This window comes from Mustelus asterias, chromosome 3, assembly GCF_964213995.1.
Source record: "Mustelus asterias chromosome 3, sMusAst1.hap1.1, whole genome shotgun sequence".
Taxonomy (NCBI): Eukaryota; Metazoa; Chordata; class Chondrichthyes; order Carcharhiniformes; family Triakidae; genus Mustelus; species Mustelus asterias.
In genome coordinates, this window is record NC_135803.1 from 87,203,774 (window position 1) to 87,229,504 (window position 25,731).

A 25,731-nucleotide genomic window follows, 5' to 3' on the forward strand; every position below is an offset into this window, starting at 1 on the left:
GGGTGCAGTGAGCAGAGGGTGCAGGGAACAGTGGGTGCAGCGAGCAGTGGGTGCAGCGAGCAGTGAGTGCAGGGAGCAGTGAGTGCAGGGAGCAGTGGGTGCAGCGAGCAGTGGGTGCAGTGAGCAGTGGGTGCAGCGAGCAGTGGGTGCTGTGAGCAATGGGTTCAGAGAGCAGTGGGTGCAGTGAGCAGAGGGTGCAGGGAACAGTGGGTGCAGCGAGCAGTGGGTGCAGCGAGCAGTGAGTGCAGGGAGCAGTGGGTGCAGGGAGCAGTGGGTGCAGAGAGCAGTGGGTGCAGAGAGCAGTGGGTGCAGCGAGCAGTGGGTGCAGGGAGCAGTGAGTGCAGGGAGCAGTGAGTGCAGGGAGCAGTGGGTGCAGGGAGCAGTGAGTGCAGGGAGCAGTGGGTGCAGAGAGCAGTGGGTGCAGGGAGCAGTGGGTGCAGAGAGCAGTGGGTGCAGCGAGCAGTGGGTGCAGGGAGCAGTGAGTGCAGGGAGCAGTGAGTGCAGGGAGCAGTGGGTGCAGGGAGCAGTGAGTGCAGGGAGCAGTGGGTGCAGAGAGCAGTGGGTGCAGGGAGCAGTGGGTGCAGAGAGCAGTGGGTGCAGCGAGCAGTGGGTGCAGGGAGCAGTGAGTGCAGGGAGCAGTGAGTGCAGTGAGCAGTGAGTGCAGGGAGCAGTGGGTGCAGGGAGCAGTGAGTGCAGGGAGCAGTGGGTGCAGGGAGCAGTGGGTGCAGCGAGCAGTGGGTGCAGCGAGCAGTGGGTGCAGGGAGCAGTGAGTGCAGGGAGCAGTGGGTGCAGGGAGCAGTGGGTGCAGGGAGCAGTGAGTGCAGAGAGCAGTGGGTGCAGGGAGCAGTGGGTGCAGTGAGCAGTGGGTGCAGGGAGCAGTGAGTGCAGGGAGCAGTGGGTGCAGGGAGCAGTGGGTGCAGGGAGCAGTGAGTGCAGGGAGCAGTGGGAGCAGTGGGTGCAGAGAGCAGTGAGTGCAGGGAGCAGTGGGTGCAGGGAGCAGTGAGTGCAGGGAGCAGTGGGTGCAGGGAGCAGTGGGTGCAGCGAGCAGTGGGTGCAGGGAGCAGTGAGTGCAGGGAGCAGTGGGTGCAGAGAGCAGTGGGTGCAGGGAGCAGTGAGTGCAGAGAGCAGTGGGTGCAGGGAGCAGTGGGTGCAGTGAGCAGTGAGTGCAGAGAGCAGTGGGTGCAGAGAGCAGTGGGTGCAGTGAGCAGTGAGTGCAGGGAGCAGTGAGTGCAGAGAGCAGTGGGTGCAGAGAGCAGTGGGTGCAGAGAGCAGTGGGTGCAGAGAGAAGTGGGTGCAGAGAGAAGTGGGTGCAGCGAGCAGTGTGTGCAGCGAGCACTGGGTGCAGAGAGCAGTGGGTGCAGTGAGCAGTGGGTGCAGCGAGCAGTGGGTGCAGCGAGCAGTGAGTGCAGGGAGCAGTGAGTGCAGGGAGCAGTGAGTGCAAGGAGCAGTGGGTGCAGAGAATAGTGGGTGCAGGGAGTAGAGGGTGCAGTCAGCAGTGGGTGCAGTCAGCAGTGGGTGCATTCAGCAGTGTGTCCAGTGAGCAGTGGGTGCAGCGAGCAGTGGGTGCAGTGAGCAGTGGGTGCAGAGAGCAGTGGGTGCAGCGAGCAGTGGGTGAAGTGAGCAGTGGATGCAGCGAGCAGTGGGTGAAGTGAGCAGTGGAGGCAGTCAGCAGTGTGTCCAGTGAGCAGTGGGTGCAGCGAGCAGTGGGTGTAGCGAGGAAGTGGGTGTTGCGAGCAGTGATGCTGTGAACAGTGGGTGCAGGCAGCAATGGGTGCAGAGAGCAGTGGCTACAGCGAGTAGTGGGTGCAGTGATCAGTGGGTGCACTGAGCAGTGGGTGCAGCGAGCAGTGGGTGCAGCGAGCAGTGGGTGCAGTGAGCAGTGGGTGCAGCGAGCAGTGGGTGCTGTGAGCAATGTGTTCAGAGAGCAGTGGGTGCAATGAGCAGAGGGTGCAGGGAACAGTGGGTGCAGCGAGCAGTGGGTGCAGCGAGCAGTGGGTGCAGCGAGCAGTGGGTGCAGCGAGCAATGGGTGCAGCGAGCAATGGGTGCTGTGAGCAATGGGTTCAGAGTACAGTGGGTGCAGGGAGCAGAGGGTGCAGCGAACAGTGGATGCAGCGAACAGTGGGTGCAGCGAGCAGTGGGTGCAGCGAGCAGTGAGTGCAGAGAGCAGTGGGTGCAGGGAGCAGTGGATGCAGTCAGCAGTGTGTCCAGTGAGCAGTGGGTGCAGCGAGCAGTGGGTGCAGTGAGCAGTGGGTGCAGAGAGCAGTGGGTGCAGCGAGCAGTGGGTGAAGTGAGCAGTGGATGCAGCGAGCAGTGGGTAAAGTGAGCAGTGGAGGCAGTCAGCAGTGTGTCCAGTGAGCAGTGGGTGCAGCGAGCAGTGGGTGTAGCGAGGAAGTGGGTGTTGCGAGCAGTGATGCTGTGAACAGTGGGTGCAGGCAGCAATGGGTGCAGAGAGCAGTGGCTACAGCGAGTAGTGGGTGCAGTGATCAGTGGGTGCACTGAGCAGTGGGTGCAGCGAGCAGTGGGTGCAGCGAGCAGTGGGTGCAGTGAGCAGTGGGTGCAGCGAGCAGTGGGTGCTGTGAGCAATGGGTTCAGAGAGCAGTGGGTGCAGTGAGCAGAGGGTGCAGGGAACAGTGGGTGCAGCGAGCAGTGGGTGCAGCGAGCAGTGAGTGCAGGGAGCAGTGAGTGCAGGGAGCAGTGGGTGCAGCGAGCAGTGGGTGCAGTGAGCAGTGGGTGCAGCGAGCAGTGGGTGCTGTGAGCAATGGGTTCAGAGAGCAGTGGGTGCAGTGAGCAGAGGGTGCAGGGAACAGTGGGTGCAGCGAGCAGTGGGTGCAGCGAGCAGTGAGTGCAGGGAGCAGTGGGTGCAGGGAGCAGTGAGTGCAGGGAGCAGTGGGTGCAGAGAGCAGTGGGTGCAGAGAGCAGTGGGTGCAGCGAGCAGTGGGTGCAGGGAGCAGTGAGTGCAGGGAGCAGTGGGTGCAGGGAGCAGTGAGTGCAGGGAGCAGTGGGTGCAGAGAGCAGTGGGTGCAGGGAGCAGTGGGTGCAGAGAGCAGTGGGTGCAGCGAGCAGTGGGTGCAGGGAGCAGTGAGTGCAGGGAGCAGTGGGTGCAGGGAGCAGTGGGTGCAGTGAGCAGTGAGTGCAGGGAGCAGTGGGTGCAGGGAGCAGTGAGTGCAGGGAGCAGTGGGTGCAGGGAGCAGTGGGTGCAGCGAGCAGTGGGTGCAGCGAGCAGTGGGTGCAGGGAGCAGTGAGTGCAGGGAGCAGTGGGTGCAGGGAGCAGTGGGTGCAGGGAGCAGTGAGTGCAGAGAGCAGTGGGTGCAGGGAGCAGTGGGTGCAGTGAGCAGTGGGTGCAGGGAGCAGTGAGTGCAGGGAGCAGTGGGTGCAGGGAGCAGTGGGTGCAGGGAGCAGTGGGTGCAGGGAGCAGTGAGTGCAGGGAGCAGTGGGAGCAGTGAGTGCAGGGAGCAGTGGGTGCAGGGAGCAGTGGGTGCAGAGAGCAGTGAGTGCAGGGAGCAGTGGGTGCAGGGAGCAGTGGGTGCAGCGAGCAGTGGGTGCAGGGAGCAGTGAGTGCAGGGAGCAGTGGGTGCAGAGAGCAGTGGGTGCAGGGAGCAGTGAGTGCAGAGAGCAGTGGGTGCAGGGAGCAGTGGGTGCAGTGAGCAGTGAGTGCAGAGAGCAGTGGGTGCAGAGAGCAGTGGGTGCAGTGAGCAGTGAGTGCAGGGAGCAGTGAGTGCAGAGAGCAGTGGGTGCAGAGAGCAGTGGGTGCAGAGAGCAGTGGGTGCAGAGAGAAGTGGGTGCAGAGAGAAGTGGGTGCAGCGAGCAGTGTGTGCAGCGAGCACTGGGTGCAGAGAGCAGTGGGTGCAGTGAGCAGTGGGTGCAGCGAGCAGTGGGTGCAGCGAGCAGTGAGTGCAGGGAGCAGTGAGTGCAGGGAGCAGTGAGTGCAAGGAGCAGTGGGTGCAGAGAATAGTGGGTGCAGGGAGTAGAGGGTGCAGTCAGCAGTGGGTGCAGTCAGCAGTGGGTGCATTCAGCAGTGTGTCCAGTGAGCAGTGGGTGCAGCGAGCAGTGGGTGCAGTGAGCAGTGGGTGCAGAGAGCAGTGGGTGCAGCGAGCAGTGGGTGAAGTGAGCAGTGGATGCAGCGAGCAGTGGGTGAAGTGAGCAGTGGAGGCAGTCAGCAGTGTGTCCAGTGAGCAGTGGGTGCAGCGAGCAGTGGGTGTAGCGAGGAAGTGGGTGTTGCGAGCAGTGATGCTGTGAACAGTGGGTGCAGGCAGCAATGGGTGCAGAGAGCAGTGGCTACAGCGAGTAGTGGGTGCAGTGATCAGTGGGTGCACTGAGCAGTGGGTGCAGCGAGCAGTGGGTGCAGCGAGCAGTGGGTGCAGTGAGCAGTGGGTGCAGCGAGCAGTGGGTGCTGTGAGCAATGTGTTCAGAGAGCAGTGGGTGCAATGAGCAGAGGGTGCAGGGAACAGTGGGTGCAGCGAGCAGTGGGTGCAGCGAGCAGTGGGTGCAGCGAGCAGTGGGTGCAGCGAGCAATGGGTGCAGCGAGCAATGGGTGCTGTGAGCAATGGGTTCAGAGTACAGTGGGTGCAGGGAGCAGAGGGTGCAGCGAACAGTGGATGCAGCGAACAGTGGGTGCAGCGAGCAGTGGGTGCAGCGAGCAGTGAGTGCAGAGAGCAGTGGGTGCAGGGAGCAGTGGATGCAGTCAGCAGTGTGTCCAGTGAGCAGTGGGTGCAGCGAGCAGTGGGTGCAGTGAGCAGTGGGTGCAGAGAGCAGTGGGTGCAGCGAGCAGTGGGTGAAGTGAGCAGTGGATGCAGCGAGCAGTGGGTAAAGTGAGCAGTGGAGGCAGTCAGCAGTGTGTCCAGTGAGCAGTGGGTGCAGCGAGCAGTGGGTGTAGCGAGGAAGTGGGTGTTGCGAGCAGTGATGCTGTGAACAGTGGGTGCAGGCAGCAATGGGTGCAGAGAGCAGTGGCTACAGCGAGTAGTGGGTGCAGTGATCAGTGGGTGCACTGAGCAGTGGGTGCAGCGAGCAGTGGGTGCAGCGAGCAGTGGGTGCAGTGAGCAGTGGGTGCAGCGAGCAGTGGGTGCTGTGAGCAATGGGTTCAGAGAGCAGTGGGTGCAGTGAGCAGAGGGTGCAGGGAACAGTGGGTGCAGCGAGCAGTGGGTGCAGCGAGCAGTGGGTGCAGCGAGCAGTGGGTGCAGCGAGCAATGGGTGCAGCGAGCAATGGGTGCTGTGAGCAATGGGTTCAGAGTACAGTGGGTGCAGGGAGCAGAGGGTGCAGCGAACAGTGGATGCAGCGAACAGTGGGTGCAGCGAGCAGTGGGTGCAGTGCGCAGTGGGTGCAGTGCGCAGTGGGTGCAGGGAGCAGTGGGTGCAGGGAGCAGTGGGTGCAGGGATCAGTGGGTGCAGGGAGCAGTGAGTGCAGGGAGCAGTGAGTGCAGGGAGCAGTGAGTGCAGGGAGCAGTGAGTGCAGGGAGCAGTGAGTGCAGGGAGCAGTGAGTGCAGGGAGCAGTGGGTGCAGGGAGCAGTGGGTGCAGGGAGCAGTGAGTGCAGGGAGCAGTGGGTGCAGGGAGCAGTGGGTGCAGTGAGCAGTGAGTGCAGGGAGCAGTGAGTGCAGGGAGCAGTGAGTGCAGGGAGCAGTGGGTGCAGGGAGCAGTGAGTGCAGGGAGCAGTGGGTGCAGGGAGCAGTGGGTGCAGGGAGCAGTGGGTGCAGGGAGCAGTGGGAGCAGTGGGTGCAGGGAGCAGTGAGTGCAGGGAGCAGTGGGAGCAGTGGGTGCAGGGAGCAGTGGGAGCAGTGAGTGCAGGGAGCAGTGGGTGCAGGGAGCAGTGGGAGCAGTGAGTGCAGGGAGCAGTGGGAGCAGTGGGTGCAGGGAGCAGTGAGTGCAGGGAGCAGTGGGAGCAGTGGGTGCAGGGAGCAGTGAGTGCAGGGAGCAGTGGGAGCAGTGGGTGCAGGGAGCAGTGAGTGCAGGGAGCAGTGGGAGCAGTGAGTGCAGGGAGCAGTGGGTGCAGGGAGCAGTGGGAGCAGTGAGTGCAGGGAGCAGTGGGTGCAGGGAGCAGTGGGAGCAGTGAGTGCAGGGAGCAGTGGGTGCAGGGAGCAGTGGGAGCAGTGAGTGCAGGGAGCAGTGGGTGCAGGGAGCAGTGAGTGCAGGGAGCAGTGGGAGCAGTGAGTGCAGGGAGCAGTGGGTGCAGGGAGCAGTGGGTGCAGGGAGCAGTGGGAGCAGTGAGTGCAGGGAGCAGTGGGTGCAGGGAGCAGTGGATGCAGTGAGCAGTGAGTGCAGGGAGCAGTGGGTGCAGGGAGCAGTGAGTGCAGGGAGCAGTGGGTGCAGAGAGCAGTGGGTGCAGAGAGCAGTGGGTGCAGCGAGCAGTGGGTGCAGGGAGCAGTGAGTGCAGGGAGCAGTGGGTGCAGGGAGCAGTGAGTGCAGGGAGCAGTGGGTGCAGAGAGCAGTGGGTGCAGAGAGCAGTGGGTGCAGCGAGCAGTGGGTGCAGGGAGCAGTGAGTGCAGGGAGCAGTGAGTGCAGGGAGCAGTGGGTGCAGGGAGCAGTGAGTGCAGGGAGCAGTGGGTGCAGAGAGCAGTGGGTGCAGAGAGCAGTGGGTGCAGCGAGCAGTGGGTGCAGGGAGCAGTGAGTGCAGGGAGCAGTGGGTGCAGAGAGCAGTGGGTGCAGAGAGCAGTGAGTGCAGAGAGCAGTGGGTGCAGGGAGCAGTGAGTGCAGGGAGCAGTGAGTGCAGTGAGCAGTGGGTGCAGGGAGCAGTGAGTGCAGGGAGCAGTGAGTGCAGGGAGCAGTGGGTGCAGGGAGCAGTGGGTGCAGGGAGCAGTGGGTGCAGGGAGCAGTGAGTGCAGGGAGCAGTGGGAGCAGTGAGTGCAGGGAGCAGTGGGTGCAGGGAGCAGTGGGTGCAGAGAGCAGTGAGTGCAGGGAGCAGTGGGTGCAGGGAGCAGTGAGTGCAGGGAGCAGTGGGTGCAGGGAGCAGTGGGTGCAGCGAGCAGTGGGTGCAGGGAGCAGTGAGTGCAGGGAGCAGTGGGTGCAGAGAGCAGTGGGTGCAGGGAGCAGTGAGTGCAGAGAGCAGTGGGTGCAGGGAGCAGTGGGTGCAGTGAGCAGTGAGTGCAGAGAGCAGTGGGTGCAGAGAGCAGTGGGTGCAGTGAGCAGTGAGTGCAGGGAGCAGTGAGTGCAGAGAGCAGTGGGTGCAGAGAGCAGTGGGTGCAGAGAGCAGTGGGTGCAGAGAGAAGTGGGTGCAGAGAGAAGTGGGTGCAGCGAGCAGTGTGTGCAGCGAGCACTGGGTGCAGAGAGCAGTGGGTGCAGTGAGCAGTGGGTGCAGCGAGCAGTGGGTGCAGCGAGCAGTGAGTGCAGGGAGCAGTGAGTGCAGGGAGCAGTGAGTGCAAGGAGCAGTGGGTGCAGAGAATAGTGGGTGCAGGGAGTAGAGGGTGCAGTCAGCAGTGGGTGCAGTCAGCAGTGGGTGCATTCAGCAGTGTGTCCAGTGAGCAGTGGGTGCAGCGAGCAGTGGGTGCAGTGAGCAGTGGGTGCAGAGAGCAGTGGGTGCAGCGAGCAGTGGGTGAAGTGAGCAGTGGATGCAGCGAGCAGTGGGTGAAGTGAGCAGTGGAGGCAGTCAGCAGTGTGTCCAGTGAGCAGTGGGTGCAGCGAGCAGTGGGTGTAGCGAGGAAGTGGGTGTTGCGAGCAGTGATGCTGTGAACAGTGGGTGCAGGCAGCAATGGGTGCAGAGAGCAGTGGCTACAGCGAGTAGTGGGTGCAGTGATCAGTGGGTGCACTGAGCAGTGGGTGCAGCGAGCAGTGGGTGCAGCGAGCAGTGGGTGCAGTGAGCAGTGGGTGCAGCGAGCAGTGGGTGCTGTGAGCAATGTGTTCAGAGAGCAGTGGGTGCAATGAGCAGAGGGTGCAGGGAACAGTGGGTGCAGCGAGCAGTGGGTGCAGCGAGCAGTGGGTGCAGCGAGCAGTGGGTGCAGCGAGCAATGGGTGCAGCGAGCAATGGGTGCTGTGAGCAATGGGTTCAGAGTACAGTGGGTGCAGGGAGCAGAGGGTGCAGCGAACAGTGGATGCAGCGAACAGTGGGTGCAGCGAGCAGTGGGTGCAGCGAGCAGTGAGTGCAGAGAGCAGTGGGTGCAGGGAGCAGTGGATGCAGTCAGCAGTGTGTCCAGTGAGCAGTGGGTGCAGCGAGCAGTGGGTGCAGTGAGCAGTGGGTGCAGAGAGCAGTGGGTGCAGCGAGCAGTGGGTGAAGTGAGCAGTGGATGCAGCGAGCAGTGGGTAAAGTGAGCAGTGGAGGCAGTCAGCAGTGTGTCCAGTGAGCAGTGGGTGCAGCGAGCAGTGGGTGTAGCGAGGAAGTGGGTGTTGCGAGCAGTGATGCTGTGAACAGTGGGTGCAGGCAGCAATGGGTGCAGAGAGCAGTGGCTACAGCGAGTAGTGGGTGCAGTGATCAGTGGGTGCACTGAGCAGTGGGTGCAGCGAGCAGTGGGTGCAGCGAGCAGTGGGTGCAGTGAGCAGTGGGTGCAGCGAGCAGTGGGTGCTGTGAGCAATGGGTTCAGAGAGCAGTGGGTGCAGTGAGCAGAGGGTGCAGGGAACAGTGGGTGCAGCGAGCAGTGGGTGCAGCGAGCAGTGGGTGCAGCGAGCAGTGGGTGCAGCGAGCAATGGGTGCAGCGAGCAATGGGTGCTGTGAGCAATGGGTTCAGAGTACAGTGGGTGCAGGGAGCAGAGGGTGCAGCGAACAGTGGATGCAGTGAACAGTGGGTGCAGCGAGCAGTGGGTGCAGTGCGCAGTGGGTGCAGGGAGCAGTGGGTGCAGGGAGCAGTGGGTGCAGGGATCAGTGGGTGCAGGGAGCAGTGGGTGCAATGAGCAGTGGGTGCAGGGAGCAGTGGGTGCAGGGAGCAGTGGGTGCAGGGAGCAGTGGGTGCAGGGAGCAGTGGGTGCAGGGAGCAGTGGGTGCAGCGAGCAGTGGATGCAGCGAGCAGTGGATGCAGCGAGCAGTGGGTGCAGCGAGCAGTGAGTGCAGAGAGCAGTGGGTGCAGGGAGCAGTGGGTGCAGGGAGCAGTGGGTGCAGGGAGCAGTGGGTGCAGGGAGCAGTGGGTGCAGGGAGCAGTGGGTGCAATGAGCAGAGGGTGCAGCGAACAGTGGGTGCAGCGAACAGTGGGTGCAGCGAACAGTGGGTGCAGTGAGCAATGGGGGCAGTGAACAGGGGGGGCAGTGAGCAGGGGAGGCAGTGAGCAGGGGGTGCAGAGAGCAGGGGGGCAGTGAGCAAGGGGGGCAGTGAGCAAGGGGGACAGGGAGCAGGGGGGCAGTGAGCAAGGGGGACAGTGAGCAGGAAGGGCAGTGCGTGTGGGTGCAGCGAGCCGTGGGTGCAGCGAGCAGTGGGTGCGGGGAGCAGTGGGTGCAGGGAGCAATGGGTGCAGGGAGCAATGGGTGCAGGGAGCAGTGGGTGCAGTCGTGAGAGGGTGCAGTCAGCAGTGGGTCTAGTGAGCAACAATGGCTGCGGGGAGCAGTGAGTGCAGTGAGCAGTGGGTGCAGGGAACAGTGGGTGCAGTGAGCAGGGGGGGCAGTGAACAGTGGGTTCAGGGAGCAGTGGGTGCAGGGAACAGTGGGTGCAGCGAGCAGTGGGTGCAGCGAGCAGTGGGGGCAGCGAGCAGTGGGGGCAGCGAGCAGTGGGGGCAGCGAGCAGTGGGTGCAGCGAGCAGTGGGTGCAGCGAGCAGTGGGTGCAGCGAGCAGTGGGTGCAGTGAGCAGGGGGGGCAGTGAGCAGAGGGGGCAGTGAGCAGGGGGGGCAGGGAGCAGTGGGTGCAGGGAGCAGTGGGTGCAGGGAGCAGTGGGTGCAGTGAGCAGTGGGTGCAGGGAGCAGTGGGTGCAGGGAGCAGTGGGTGCAGTGAGCAGTGGGTGCAGGGAGCAGTGGGTGCAGTGAGCAGTGGATGAAGCGAACAGTGGGTGCAGGGAGCAGTGAGTGCAGGGAGCAGTGGGTGCAGTGAGCAGTGGGTGCAGTGAGCAGTGGGTGTAGGGAGCAGTGGGTGCAGTCAGCAGTGGGTGCAGTCAGCAGTGGGTGTTGCGAGCAGTGGGTGGGGGAGCAGTAAGTGGGGGTGTCAGTGTGTGGGGGGAGCAGTTGGTGGGGGGAGCAGTGGGTGGGGGGGAGCAGTGGGTGGGGGGGAGCAGTGGGTGTGTGAACAGTGGGTGCAGCGAGCAGTGGGTGCAGTCAGCAGTGGGTGCAGAGAGCAGTGGGTGCAGAGAGCAGTGGGTGCAGAGAGCAGTGGGTGCAGAGAGAAGTGGGTGCAGCGAGCAGTGTGTGCAGCGAGCACTGGGTGCAGAGAGCAGTGGGTGCAGTGAGCAGTGGGTGCAGCGAGCAGTGGGTGCAGCGAGCAGTGAGTGCAGGGAGCAGTGAGTGCAAGGAGCAGTGGGTGCAGAGAATAGTGGGTGCAGGGAGTAGAGGGTGCAGTCAGCAGTGGGTGCAGTCAGCAGTGGGTGCATTCAGCAGTGTGTCCAGTGAGCAGTGGGTGCAGCGAGCAGTGGGTGCAGTGAGCAGTGGGTGCAGAGAGCAGTGGGTGCAGCGAGCAGTGGGTGAAGTGAGCAGTGGATGCAGCGAGCAGTGGGTGAAGTGAGCAGTGGAGGCAGTCAGCAGTGTGTCCAGTGAGCAGTGGGTGCAGCGAGCAGTGGGTGTAGCGAGGAAGTGGGTGTTGCGAGCAGTGATGCTGTGAACAGTGGGTGCAGGCAGCAATGGGTGCAGGGAGCAGTGGCTACAGCGAGTAGTGGGTGCAGTGATCAGTGGGTGCACTGAGCAGTGGGTGCAGCGAGCAGTGGGTGCAGCGAGCAGTGGGTGCAGTGAGCAGTGGGCGCAGCGAGCAGTGGGTGCTGTGAGCAATGGGTTCAGAGAGCAGTGGGTGCAATGAGCAGAGGGTGCAGGGAACAGTGGGTGCAGCGAGCAGTGGGTGCAGCGAGCAGTGGGTGCAGCGAGCAGTGGGTGCAGCGAGCAATGGGTGCAGCGAGCAATGGGTGCTGTGAGCAATGGGTTCAGAGTACAGTGGGTGCAGGGAGCAGAGGGTGCAGCGAACAGTGGATGCAGCGAACAGTGGGTGCAGCGAGCAGTGGGTGCAGGGAGCAGTGGGTGCAGGGATCAGTGAGTGCAGGGAGCATTGGATGCAGCGAGCAGTGGGTGCAGCGAGCAGTGGGTGCAGCGAGCAGTGAGTGCAGAGAGCAGTGGGTGCAGGGAGCAGTGGGTGCAGGGAGCAGTGGGTGCAGGGAGCAGTGGGTGCAGGGAGCAGTGGGTGCAGGGAGCAGTGGGTGCAGGGAGCAGTGGGTGCAATGAGCAGAGGGTGCAGCGAACAGTGGGTGCAGCGAACAGTGGGTCCAGCGAACAGTGGGTGCAGTGAGCAATGGGGGCAGTGAACAGGGGGGGCAGTGAGCAGGGGAGGCAGTGAGCAGGGGGTGCAGAGAGCAGGGGGGCAGTGAGCAAGGGGGGCAGTGAGCAAGGGGGACAGGGAGCAGGGGGGCAGTGAGCAAGGGGGACAGTGAGCAGGAAGGGCAGTGCGTATGGGTGCAGCGAGCCGTGGGTGCAGCGAGCAATGGGAGCAGTGAACAGGGGGAGCAGTGAGCAGTGGGTGCAGCGAGCAGTGGGTGCGGGGAGCAGTGGGTGCAGGGAGCAATGGGTGCAGGGAGCAATGGGTGCAGGGAGCAGTGGGTGCAGTCGTGAGAGGGTGCAGTCAGCAGTGGGTCTCGTGAGCAACAATGGCTGCGGGGAGCAGTGAGTGCAGTGAGCAGTGGGTGCAGGGAACAGTGGGTGCAGTGAGCAGGGGGGGCAGTGAACAGTGGGTTCAGGGAGCAGTGGGTGCAGGGAACAGTGGGTGCAGCGAGCAGTGGGTGCAGCGAGCAGTGGGGGCAGCGAGCAGTGGGTGCAGCGAGCAGTGGGTGCAGCGAGCAGTGGGTGCAGCGAGCAGTGGGTGCAGCGAGCAGTGGGTGCAGTGAGCAGGGGGGGCAGTGAGCAGAGGGGGCAGTGAGCAGGGGGGGCAGTGAGCAGGGAGGGCAGTGAGCAGCGAGTGCAGTGCGCATTGGGTGCAGGGAGCAGTGGGTGGAGGGACCAGTGGGTGCAGTGTGCAGTGAGCAAGGGTGCAGGGAGCAGTGGGTGCAGGGAGCAGTGGGTGCAGGGAGCAGTGGGTGCAGGGAGCAGTGGGTGCAGCGAGCAGTGGGTGCAGCGAGCAGTGGGTGCTGTCAGCAGTGGGTTCAGTGAGCAGTGGGTGGGGGGAGCAGTAAGTGGGGTGAGCAGTGGGTGCGTGAACAGTGGGTGCAGTCAGCAGTGGGTGCAGTCAGCAGTGGGCCCAGTGAGCAGTGGGTGCAGAGAGCAGTGGGTGCAGTGAGCAGTGGGTGGAGAGACCAGTGGCTGCAGCGAGCAGTGGGTGCAGTGAGCAGTGAGTGCAGTGAGCAGTGGGTGCAGTGAGCAGTGGGTGGGGGGAGCAGTAAGTGGGGGGAGCAGTGGGTGCGTGAACAGTGGGTGCAATGAGCAGTGGGTACGTGAACAGTGGGTGCAGTCAGCAGTGGGTGCAGTCAGCAGTGGGCCCAGTGAGCAGTGGGTGCAGAGAGCAGTGGGTGCAGTGAGCAGTGGGTGGAGAGACCAGTGGCTGCAGCGAGCAGTGGGTGCAGTGAGCAGTGAGTGCAGTGAGCAGTGGGTGCAGTGAGCAGTGGGTGCAGAGAGCAGTGGGTGCAGCGAGCAGTGGGTGGAGAGACCAGTGGCTGCAGCAAGCAGTGGGTGCAGTGAGCAGTGAGTGCAGTGAGCAGTGGGTGCAGTGAGCAGTGGGTGCAGAGAGCAGTCGGTGCAGAGAGCAGTGGGTGCAGTGAGCAGTGGCTGTGGGGAGCAGTGGTTGCAGTGAGCGGGGGGGCAGTGATCAGGGAGTGCAGCGAGCAGTGGGTGCAGCGAGCAGTAGGTGGAGAGACCAGTGGCTGCAGTGAGCAGTGAGTGCAGTGAGCAGTGGTGGCAGGGAGCGCTGGGTGCAGAGAATACTGGGTGCAGGGAGTAGAGGGTGCAGTCAGCAGTGGGTGCAGTGAGCAGTGGGTGCAGTGAGCAGTGAGTGCAGTGAGCAGTCGGTGCAGAGAGCAGTGGGTGCAGCGAGCAGTGGGTGGAGAGACCAGTGGCTGCAGCGAGCAGTGGGTGCAGTGAGCAGTGAGTGCAGTGAGCAGTGGGTGCAGTGAGCAGTGGGTGCAGAGAGCAGTCGGTGCAGAGAGCAGTGGGTGCAGCGAGCAGTGGCTGTGGGGAGCAGTGGTTGCAGTGAGCGGGGGGGCAGTGATCAGGGAGTGCAGCGAGCAGTGGGTGCAGCGAGCAGTAGGTGGAGAGACCAGTGGCTGCAGTGAGCAGTGAGTGCAGTGAGCAGTGGTGGCAGGGAGCGCTGGGTGCAGAGAATACTGGGTGCAGGGAGTAGAGGGTGCAGTCAGCAGTGGGTGCAGTCAGCAATGCGTGCAGAGAGCAGTGGGTGCAGCGAGCAGTGGGTGCAGCGAGCAGTGGCTGCAGCGAGCAGGGGGGCAGTGAGTAGGGGGGGCAGTGAGCAGGGGGGCAGTGAGTAGGGGGGGCAGTGATCAGGGAGTGCAGTGAGCAGGGGATGCAGTGTGCAGTGGGTGCAGTGAACAGTGGATGCAGCGAGCAGTGGGTGCAGCGAGCAGTGGATGCAGCGAGCAGGGGGGCAGTGATCAGGGAGTGCAGTGAACAATGGGTGCAGGGAGCAGTGGGTGCAGTGAACAATGGGTGCAGGGAGCAGTGGGTGCAGGGAGCAGTGGGTGTAGTGAGCAGTGGGTGTGGTGAAGAGTGGGTGCAGTGAACAGTGGGTGCAGTGAACAATGGGTGCAGGGAGCAGTGGGTGCAGGGAGCAGTGGGTGTAGTGAGCAGTGGGTGTGGTGAAGAGTGGGTGCAGTGAACAGTGGGTGCAGTGAACAATGGGTGCAGGGAGCAGTGGGTGCAGGGAGCAGTGGGTGCAGGGAGCAGTGGGTGTAGTGAGCAGTGGGTGTGGTGAAGAGTGGGTGCAGTGAAGAGTGGGTGCTGTGAACAGTGGGTGCAGCGAGCAGTGGGTGCAGCGAACAATGGGTGCAGTGAGCAGTGGGTGCAGGGAGCAGTGGGTACAGGGAGCAGTGGGTGCAGGGAGCAGTGGGTGCAGGGAGCAGTGGGTGCAGGGAGCAGTGGGTGCAGGGAGCAGTGGGTGCAGGGAGCAGTGGGTGCAGAGAGCAGTGGGTGCAGGGTGCAGTGGGTGCAGGGAGCAATGGGTGCAGGGAGCAATGGGTGCGGGGAGCAGTGGGTGCAGAGATCAGTGGGTAAAGAGAGCAGTGGGTGCAGGGAGCAGTGGGTGCAGTGAGCAGTGGGTGCAGAGAGCAGTGGGTGCAGAGAGCAGTGGGTGCAGAGAGCAGTGAGTGCAGAGAGCAGTGGGTGCAGAGAGCAGTGAGTGCAGAGAGCAGTGGGTGCAGTGAGCAGTGGGTGAACATAAGAACATAAGAAATAGGAGCAGGAGTAGGCCATCTAGCCCCTCAAGCCTGCCCCGCCATTCAATAAGATCGTGGCTGATCTGAAGTGGATCAGTTCCACTTACCCGCCTGATCCCTATAACCCTTAATTCCCTTCCTGATCAGGAATCCATCTATCCGTGATTTAAACATATTCAACGAGGTAGCCTCCACCACTTCAGTGGGCAGAGAATTCCGGAGATTCACCACCCTCTGAGAGAAGAAGTTCCTCCTCAACTCTGTCCTAAACTGACTCCCCTTTATTTTGAGGCTGTGCCCTCTCGTTCTAATTTCCTTCAGAACATAGAACATAGAACAGTACAGCACAGAACAGGCCCTTCGGCCCACGATGTTGTGCCGAGCTTTATCTGAAACCAAGATCAAGCTATCCCACTCCCTATCATCCTCGTGTGCTCCATGTGCCTATCCAATAACCGCTTAAATGTTCCTGAAGTGTCTGACTCCACTATCACTGCAGGCAGTCCATTCCACACCCCAACCACTCTCTGCGTAAAGAACCTACCTCTGATATCCTTCCTATATCTCCCACCATGAACCCTATAGTTATGCCCCCTTGTAATAGCTCCATCCACCCGAGGAAATAGTCTTTGAACGTTCACTCTATCTATCCCCTTCATCATTTTATAAACCTCTATTAAGTCTCCCCTCAGCCTCCTCCGCTCCAGAGAGAACAGCCCTAGCTCCCTCAACCTTTCCTCATAAGACCTACCCTCCAAACCAGGCAGCATCCTGGTAAATCTCCTCTGCACTCTTTCCAGCGCTTCCACATCCTTCTTATAGTGAGGTGACCAGAACTGCACACAATATTCCAAATGTGGTCTCACCAAGGTCCTGTACAGTTGCAGCATAACCCCACGGCTCTTAAACTCCAACCCCCTGTTAATAAAAGCTAACACACTATAGGCCTTCTTCACAGCTCTGTCCACTTGAGTGGCAACCTTTAGAGATCTGTGGATATGGACCCCAAGGTCTCTCTGTTCCTCCACAGTCATCAGAACCCTACCTTTGACCCTGTAATCCACATTTAAATTAGTCCTACCACAATGAATCACCTTTCTAAGTGGAAAGAATCTCTCCACCTCTACCCTATCCAGCCCCTTCATTATCTTATAGGTCTCCATAAGATCCCCCCTTAGCCTTCTAAATTCCAATGAGTACAAACCCAATCTGCTCAGTCTCTCCTCATAATCAACACCCCTCATCTCTGGTATCAACCTGGCGAACCTTCTCTGCACTCCCTCCAAGGCCAATATATTCTTCCGCAAATAAGGGGACCAATACTGCACACAGTATTCCAGCTGCGGCCTCACCAATGCCCTGTACAGATGCAGCAAGACATCTGTGCACCCAGATGCAGCAAGACAGTGCACCCATCTGCAGCTCCTCCAAAACCGTGTTAGGGAACTGGAGCTGGAGTTGGATGAACTTAGGATCATTAGGGACGCAGAGGTGGCCATAGACAGAAGCTTTAGGGATACAGTTACTCCGAGGAATGAAAACAGATGGGTGACGGTGAGAGGGGCTGGGAGGAAGCAGTCCGTGCAGGGATCCCCGGTGGTCGTTCCCCTTAGCAACAAGTATTCCGCTTTGGATACGGTTGAGGGGGATGACATACCAGTGGTGAGCCGCAGTGAGAGGATCTCCAGCACTGTGTCCGTCTCTGTGGCTCGGGAGGGTAAGGGGCAGAGCGGGAGGGCAATAGTTATTGGGGACTCGTTAGTTAGAGGGATAGATAGGAGGTTCTGTGGCAGCAAAAGAGACTCACGGATGGTATGTTGCCTCCCGGATGCCAAGGTCCGTGACGTCTCGGACCGTGTTTTCCGGATTCTGAAGGGGGAGGGGAAACAGTCACAAGTCGTGGTACACATTGGTACCAACGACATAGGTAAGAGAAGGGACGGGGATTTAAAGCAGGAATTTCTGGAGCTGGGCTGGAAGCTGAGAGCCAAGACGAAACATGTGGTCATCTCTGGTACGTTGCCGGTGCCACGTGATAGCGAGTTGAGGAACAGGGAGAGAGTGCAGTTAAACATGTGGTTGCAGGGATGGTGTAGGAGGGAGGGTTTCAGATACGTGGATAATTGGAACACATTCTGGGGAAGGTGGGACCTGTACAAACAGGACGGGGTGCACCTGAACCAGAGGGGCACCAATATCCTAGGAGGGAAATTTGTTACGGCTCTTCAGGGGGGTTTAAACTAATTTGTCAGGGGAGTGGGAAAAGGAGTTGTAGTCCAGAAGTCAGTGAGGGTGGTGAGGTATTGGGGAAGGTATCAGGGTCAAGGGTGGGTACCGGTAGACAGGAAGGTGGGTTGAAGTGTGTCTACTTCAATGCAAGGAGCATCCGGAACAAGGTAGATGAACTTGGGGCGTGGATTGGTACTTGGGACTACGATGTTGTGGCCATTACGGAGACGTGGGTAGAACAAGGACAGGAATGGTTGTTGGACGTTCCGGGGTATAGATGTTTCAGTAAGTGTAGGGAAGCTGGTAAAAGAGGTGGAGGAGTGGCATTGTTAATCAAGGATAGTTTAACGGCTACGGACAGGCACTTCAAGGGGGATCTGCACACTGAGGTAATATGGGCTGAGGTTAGAAATAGGAAAGGAGCGGTCACGTTGTTGGGAGTTTACTATAGGCCCCCAAATAGTAATAGAGATGTGGAGGAAGAAGTTGCTAAGCAGATTATGGATATGTGTGGGGGTCACAGGGTAGTTGTCATGGGGGACTTTAACTTTCCAAATATTGATTGGAACCTTTGTAGGTCAAATAGTTCGGATGGGGCAGTTTTTGTGCAGTGTGTGCAGGAGGGTTTCCTGACACAATATGTGGATAGGCCGACAAGAGGTGAGGCCACATTGGATTTGGTACTGGGAAATGAACCGGGCCAAGTGTTAGATTTGGTTGTGGGAGAGCACTTTGGAGATAGTGACCACAATTCGGTGTCTTTTGTTATTGCAATGGAGAGGGATAGGGCCGTACGGCAGGGCAAGGTTTACAATTGGGGGAGAGGTAATTATGATGCGATTAGGCAAGAATTAGGGGGCATAAGTTGGGAACAGAAACTGTCAGGGAAAGGAACTAATGAAAAGTGGAACTTTTTCAAGGAACAAATACTGGATGTCCTTGATAGGCAGGGAGGAAATGGCTGAGTGAGGGAACCATGGTTCACGAAAGAGGTGGAATGTCTTGTGAAAAGGAAGAGGGAAGCTTATGTAGGGATGAGGAAACAAGGGTTCAGATGGTTCGATTGAGGGTTCCAAGTTAGCAAGGAATGAGCTGAAAAAGGGGCTTAGGAGAGCTAGGAGGGGGCACGAGAAGTCCTTGGCGGGTCGGATCAAGGAAAACCCCAAGGCTTTTTACTCTTATGTGAGGAATAAAAGAATGACCAGGGTGAGGTTAGGGCCGGTCAAGGACAGTAGTGGGAACTTGTGTATGGAGTCAGTAGAGATAGGCGAGTGTTCACCAAGGAGAGGGGCCATGTTTTTGAGGAAGAGAAGGTGTTACAGGCTAATAGGCTGGAGGAAATAGATGTTCGGAGGGAGGATGTCCTGGCAGTTTTGAATAAACTGAAGGTCGATAAGTCCCCTGGGCCTGATGAAATGTATCCTAGGATTCTTTGGGAGGCAAGGGATGAGATTGCAGAGCCTTTGGCTTTGATCTTTGGGTCCTCGCTGTCCACGGGGATGGTGCCAGAAGACTGGAGAATGGCGAATGTTGTTCCTCTGTTTAAGAAAGGGAATAGAAATGACCCTGGTAATTATAGACCGGTTAGTCTTACTTCGGTGGTTGGTAAATTGATGGAAAAGGTCCTCAGAGATGGGATTTACGATCATTTAGAAAGATGCGGATTAATCCGGGATAGTCAGCATGGATTCGTGAAGGGCAAGTCGTGCCTCACAAATTTGATAGAATTTTTTGAGGAGGTAACTAAGTGTGTTGATGAAGGTAGGGCAGTTGACGTCATATACATGGATTTTAATAAGGCGTTTGATAAGGTTCCCCATGGTCGGTTGATGATGAAAGTAAGGAGGTGTGGGATAGAGGGAAAGTTGGCCGATTGGATAGGTAACTGGCTGTCTGATCGAAGACAGAGGGTGGTGGTCGATGGAAAATTTTCGGATTGGAGGCAGGTTGCTAGCGGAGTGCCACAGGGATCAGTGCTTGGTCCTCTGCTCTTTGTGATATTTATTAATGCCTTAGAGGGGGCTGAAGGGTGGATCAGTAAATTTGCTGATGACACCAAGATTGGTGGAGTAGTGGATGAGGTGGAGGGCTGTTGTAGGCTGCAAAGAGACATAGATAGGATGCAAACCTGGGCTGAAAAATGGCAAATGGAGTTTAACCCTGATAAATGTGAGGTGATTCATTTTGGTAGGACTAATTTAAATGTGGGTTACAGGGTCAAAGGTAGGGTTCTGAGGACTGTGGAGGAACAGAGAGATCTTGGGGTTCATATCCACAGATCTCTAAAGGTTGCCACTCAAGTGGATAGAGCTGTGAAGAAGGCCTATAGTGTGTTAGCTTTTATTAACAGGGGGTTGGAGTTTAAGAGCCGTGGGGTTATGCTGCAACTGTACAGGACCTTGGTGAGACCACATTTGGAGTATTATATATTATATAGTCAACATGGTTTTGTGAGAGGGAGGTCATGCCTCACGAACCTGGTGGTGTTTTTTGAAGAAGTGACCAAAATGGTTGACGAAGGAAGGGCCGTGGATGTTGTCTATATGGACTTTAGTAAAGCATTTGACAAAGTCCCTCATGGTAGGCTAGTGAAAAAGGTTGGATCCCATGGGATAAAGGGGGAGGTGGCTAGATGGGTGGAGAACTGGCTTGGTCATAGAAGACAGAGGGTGGTAGTGGAAGGGTCTTTTTCCGGCTGGAGGCCTGTGACTAGTGGTGTACCGCAGGGCTCTGTATTGGGACCTCTGCTGTTTGTGATTTATATCAATGATCTGGAAGAAGGAGTAACTGGGGTGATCAGTAAGTTTGCGGACGACACAAAACTGGCAGGACTTGCAGATAGTGAGGAACATTGTCAGAGGCTACAGAAGGATATAGATAGGCTGGAAATTTGGGCAAGGAAATGGCAGATGGAGTTCAATCCTGATAAATGCGAAGTGATGCATTTTGGTGGGAATAATGTAGGGAGGAGCTACACGATAAATGGAAGAACCATAAAGGGTGTAGAGACGCAGAGGGACCTGGGTGTGCAAGTCCACAGATCTTTGAAGGTGACGTCACAGGTGGAGAAGGTGGTGAAGAAGGCATATGGCATGCTTGCCTTTACAGGACGGGGCATAGAGTATAAAAGTTGGGGTCTGATGTTGCAGATGTATAGAACGTTGGTTCGGCCGCATTTGGAATGCTGCGTCCAGTTCTGGTCGCCACACTACCAGAAGGACGTGGAGGCTTTGGAGAGAGTACAGAGGAGGTTTACCAGGATGTTGCCTGGTATGGAGGGGCTTGGTTATGAGGAGAGATTGGGGAAACTGGGGTTGTTCTCCTTGGAAAGACGGAGGATGAGGGGAGACTTAATAGAGGTGTATAAAATTATGAAAGGCATAGATAGGGTGAACGGTGGGAAGCTTTTCCCCGGGTCGGTGGTGACGTTCACGAGGGGTCATAGGTTCAAGGTGAAGGGGGGGAGGTTTAACACAGATATCAGAAGGACATATTTCACACAGAGGGTCGTGGGGGCCTGGAATGTGTTGCCGGGCAAGGTGGTGGAGGCGGACACACTGGGAACGTTTAAGACTTATCTAGACAGCTATATGAACGGAGTGGGAATGGAGGGATACAAAAGAGTGGTCTAGTTTGGACCAGGGAGCGGCGCGGGCTAATTGTTCCTGGTTTCTCGTTTCAAGGCTTCATTCTATGATCATCTTGCTGGTGCCAGTACAGAGTGAGACTGCGGATAGTTGGGAACCTGTCTCGGGGGCAGGGAATTCATATGGTGTTCGTGGAAGTGGAAATGACTAGGGTTGGGAAGCATTTTCCGATCGGGGCCATTGTGATCTCCTGGACTCGTTTCGATCGCCTCAGGGGGTCGGAGAGGAATTTCCCAGATTTTTTTTTCCCCATATTGGCCCTGGGGTTTTTCACTCTGGGTTTTCGCCTCTCCCTGGAGATCACATGGTCTGGAATGGGGGGGTGGGGGTAAGTTAATAGGTTGTAATGAACAAAGCATCGTAGCTGTGAGGGACAGCTCGGTGGATAGGATATTGGTATGTAGATAGGCTGGAAAATTGGGCGGGGATCCTGGATTCAGGATTCAATCCTGGACCGGGGAGCGGCGCGGGCTTGGAGGGCCGAAGGGCCTGTTCCTGTGCTGTATTGTTCGTTGTTCTTTATTGTGTGCAGTTCTGGTCACCTCACTATAGGAAGGATGTGGAAGCGCTGGAAAGAGTGCAGAGGAGTTTTACCAGGATGCTGCCTGGTTTGGAGGGTAGGTCTTATGAGGAAAGGTTGCGGGAGCTAGGGCTGTTCTCTCTGGAGCGGAGGAGGCTGAGGGGAGACTTAATAGAGGTTTATAAAATGATAGAGTGAATGTGCAAAGACTATTTCCTCGGGTGGATGGAGCTATTACAAGGGGGCATAACTATAGGGTTCGTGGTGGGAGATATAGGAGGGATATCAGAGGTAGGTTCTTTACGCAGAGAGTGGTTGGGGTGTGGAATGGACTGCCTGCAGTGATAGTGGAGTCAGACACTTCAGGAACATTTAAGCGGTTATTGGATAGGCACATGGAGCACACCAGGATGATAGGGAGTGGGATAGCTTGATCTTGGTTTCAGATAAAGCTCGGCACAACATAAATGGTAAATAGTTGAGGCCCCAGTACCGATCCCTGATGCACACCACTAGTTACCATCTGCCAACCAGAAAAGCACCCATTGATTCCAACTCTCTGCTTCCTATCGGATAGCCAATCCCCAATCCACGCTAAAACCCTACCTCCAACTCCGTGTGACCCAATTTTCTTCAGCAACCTTTTGTGAGGCACCTTATCAAACGCCTTTCGGAAATCCAAAAACACCGCATCCACCGGTTCCCCTACGTCAACCGCACTAGTCACATCATCATTAAAATCCAACAAGTTCGTCAAGTGCAGTCAGCAGTGGGTGCAGTGAGCAGTGGGTGCATCGAGCAGTGGGTGCAGCGAGCAGTGGGTGCAATGAGCAGAGGGTACAGTGAGCAGTGGGTGCAGTGAGCAGTGGGTGCAGCGAGCAGTGGGCGCAGTGAGCAGTGGGCGCAGTGAGCAGTGGGTGCAGTGAGCTGTGGGTGCAGGGAGCATTGAGTGCAGGGAGCAGTGGGTGCAGGGAGTGCAGTGAGCCGTGGGTGCAGGGAGCAGTGGGTGTAGTGAACAGTGGGTATAGTGAGCAGTGGGTGTGGTGAAGAGTGGGTGCGGTGAAGAGTGGGTGTAGTGAAGAGTGGGTGCTGTGAACAGTGGGTGCATCCAGCAGTGGGTATAGTGAGCAGTGGGTATAGTGAGCAGTAGGTGCAGGGATCAGTGGGTGCGGGGAGCAGTGGGTGCAGAGAGTAGTGGGTGCAGGGATCAGTGGGTGCAGGGAGCAGTGGGTGCAGAGAGCTGTGGGTGCAGAGAGCAGAGGGTGAAAGGAGCAGTGGGTGCAGGGAGCAGTGGGTCAAGTGAGCATTGGGTGCAGGGAGCAGTGGGTGCAGAGAGCAGTGGGTGCAGGGAGCAGTGGGTCAAGTGAGCATTGGGTGCAGGGAGCAGTGGGTGCAGAGAGCAGTGGGTGCAGGGAGCAGTGGGTGCAGGGAGCAGTGGGTGCAGGGAGCAGTAGGTGCAGGGAGCAGTGGGTGCAGGGAGCAGTGGGTGCAGGGAGCAGTGGGTGCAGGGAGCAGTGGGTGCAGGGAGCAGTGGGTGCAGGGAGCAGTGGGTGCAGGGAGCAGTGGGTGCAGGGAGCAGTGGGTGCAGGGAGCAGTGGGTGCAGGGAGCAGTGGGTGCAGGGAGCAGTGGGTGCAGAGAGCAGTGGGTGCAGAGAGCAGTGGGTGCAGAGAGCAGTGGGTGCAGAGAGCAGTGGGTGCAGAGAGCAGTGAGTGCAGGGAGCAGTGGGTGCAGAGAGCAGTGGGTGCAGGGAGCAGTGGGTGCAGAGAGCAGTGGGTGCAGAGAGCAGTGGGTGCAGTCAGCAGTGGGTGCATCGAGTAGTGGGTGCAGTCAACAGTGGGTGCAGCGAGCAGTGGGTGGAGTGAGCAGTACTTTGAGGGACCAGGGGATGCAGTGAGAAGTGAGTGCAGGGAGCAATGGACGCAATGAGCAATGGGTGCAATGAGCCATGGGTGCAATGAGCAATGGGTGCAATGAGCAATGGGTGCAATGAGCAATGGGTGCAATGAGCAATGGGTGCAATGAGCAATGGGTGCAATGAGCAATGGGTGCAGTGAGCAATGGGTGCAATGAGCAATGGGTGCAATGAGCAATGGGTGCAGTGAGCAATGGGTGCAATGAGCAATGGGTGCAATGAGCCATGGGTGCAATGAGCAATGGGTGCAATGAGCCATGGGTGCAATGAGCAATGGGTGCAATGAGCAATGGGTGCAATGAGCAATGGGTGCAGTGAGCAATGGGTGCAGTGAGCAATGGGTGCAGTGAGCAATGGGTGCAGTGAGCAATGGGTGCAGTGAGCAATGGGTGCAATGAGCAATGGGTGCAATGAGCCATGGGTGCAATGAGCAATGGGTGCAGTGAGCAATGGGTGCAATGAGCAATGGGTGCAATGAGCAATGGGTGCAGTGAGCAATGGGTGCAATGAGCAATGGGTGCAATGAGCCATGGGTGCAATGAGCAATGGGTGCAATGAGCCATGGGTGCAATGAGCAATGGGTGCAATGAGCAATGGGTGCAATGAGCCATGGGTGCAATGAGCAATGGGTGCAATGAGCCATGGGTGCAATGAGCAATGGGTGCAATGAGTGCAATGAGCAATGGGTGCAGTGAGCAATGGGTGCAGTGAGCAATGGGTGCAGTGAGCAATGGGTGCAGTGAGCCATGGGTGCAATGAGCAATGGGTGCAATGAGCAATGGGTGCAATGAGCAATGGGTGCAATGAGCAATGGGTGCAGTGAGCCATGGGTGCACTGAGCCATGGGTGCAGTGAGCCATAGGTGCAGTGAGCCATGGGTGCAATGAGCAGTGAGTGAAGGGAGCAATGGGCGCAATGAGCAATGGGTGCAATGAGCAATGGGTGCAGACAGCAGTGGGTGCGTAGAGCAGTGCGTGCGGGGAGCAGTTGGTGCGGGAAGTAGTGGGTGCAGGGAGCAGTGGGTGCGGGGAACAGTGGGTGCGGGGAACAGTGGGTACGGGGAGCAGTGGGTGCAGGGAGCAGTGGGCACGGGGAACAGTGGGTACGGGGAACAGTGGGTACGGGGAGCAGTGGGTGCAGGGAGCAGTGGGCACGGGGAGCAGTGGACGCGGGGAGCAGTGGGTGCAGGGAGCAGTGGGCACGGGGAGCAGTGGGCCCGGGGAGCAGTGGGCGCGGGGAGTAGTGGGCGTGGGGAGCAGTGGGCGCGGGGAGCAGTGGGCGCGGGGAGCAGTGGGCGCGGGGAGCAGTGGGCGCGGGGAGCAGTGGGTACGGGGAGCAGTGGGTGCAGGGAGCAGTGGGCGCGGGGAGCAGTGGGCGCGGGGAGCAGTGGGCGCGGGGAGCAGTGGGCGCGGGGAGCAGTGGGCGCGGGGAGCAGTGGGCGCGGGGAGCAGTGGGCGCGGGGAGCAGTGGGCGCTGGGAGCAGTGGGCGCGGGGAGCAGAGGGTGCAGGGAGCAGTGGGCGCGAGGAGCAGTGGGCGCGGGGAGTGGTGGGCGTGGGGAGCAGTGGGCGCGGGGAGCAGTGGGCACGGGGAGCAGTGGGCGCGGGGAGCAGTGGGCGCGAGGAGCAGTGGGCGCAGGGAGCAGTAGGTGCGGGAGCAGTGGGTGCAGGCAGCAGTGGGTGCATTCAGCAGTGGGTGCAGTCAGCAGTGGGTGCAGTTGGCATTGGGTGCAGTGGGCAGGGGGTGCAGTGGGCACGGGGTGCAGTGGGCAGGGGATGCACTGAGCAGGCGGTGCAGCGAGTAGGCGGTGCAGAGAGCATGGGGTGCATGGAGCAGGGGGTGCAGCGGGCAGGGTGTGCAGGGTGCAGGGGGCAGGGGGTGCAGGGGGCAGAGGGTGCAGGGTGCAGGGGTTGCAGGGGGCGGGCGGCGCAGGGGTTGCAGGGTGCGGGCGGCGCAGGGGTTGCAGGGGGCAGGCGGCGCAGGGGCAGACGGCACAGGGGCAGGCGGTGCAGGGAGCAGGCGGTGCAGTGAGCAGGCGGTGCAGTGAGCAGGCGGTGCAGTGAGCAGGCGGTGCAGGGAGCAGGCGGTGCAGGGAGCAGGCGGTGCAGGGAGCAGGCGGTGCAGTGAGCAGGCGGTGCAGGGAGCAGGCGGTGCAGTGAGCAGGCGGTGCAGGGAGCAGGCGGTGCAGGGAGCAGGCGGTGCAGTGTGCAGGCGGTGCAGGGGTTGCAATGGGCGGGCGGCGCAGGGGCAGACGGTGCAGGGAGCAGGGGGTTCAGGGAGCAGGCGGTGCAGGGAGCAGGCGGTGCAGGGAGCAGGGGGTTCAGGGAGCAGGCGGTGCAGTGAGCAGGGGGCGGTGAGCAGGAGGTGCAGGGAGCAGGGGGTGCAGGGAGCAGGCGGTGCAGTGAGCAGGCGGGGCAGTGAGAAGGCGGTGCAGGGAGCAGGGGGTGCAGGGAGCAGGCGGTGCAGGGAGCAGGCGGTGCAGTGAGCAGGGGGTGCAGGGAGCAGGCGGTGCAGTGAGCAGGGGGCGCAGTGAGCAGGCGGTGCAGGGAGCAGGGGGTGCAGGGAGCAGGGGGTGCAGGGAGCAGGGGGTGCAGGGAGCAGGCGGTGCAGAGAGCAGGGGGTGTAGGGAGCAGGGGGTGCAGGGAGCAGGGGGTGCAGGGAGCAGGGGGTGCAGTGAGCAGGCGGTGCAGGGAGCAGGGGGTGCAGGGAGCAGGCGGTGCAGTGAGCAGGGGGTGCAGAGAGCAGGGGGTGCAGGGAGCAGACAGTGCAGGGAGCAGGGGGTGCAGGGAGCAGACAGTGCAGGGAGCAGGGGGTGCAGGGAGCAGGGGGTGCAGCGAGCAGACGGTGCAGGGAGCAGGCGGTGCAGTGAGCAGGCGGTGCAGTGAGCAGGGGGTGCAGTGAGCAGGCGGTGCAGTGAGCAGGGGGTGCAGGGAGCAGGCGGTGCGGGGAGCAGGGGGAGCAGGGAGCAGGCGGTGCAGTGAGCAGGGGGTGCAGGGAGCAGGGGGTGCAGGGAGCAGGC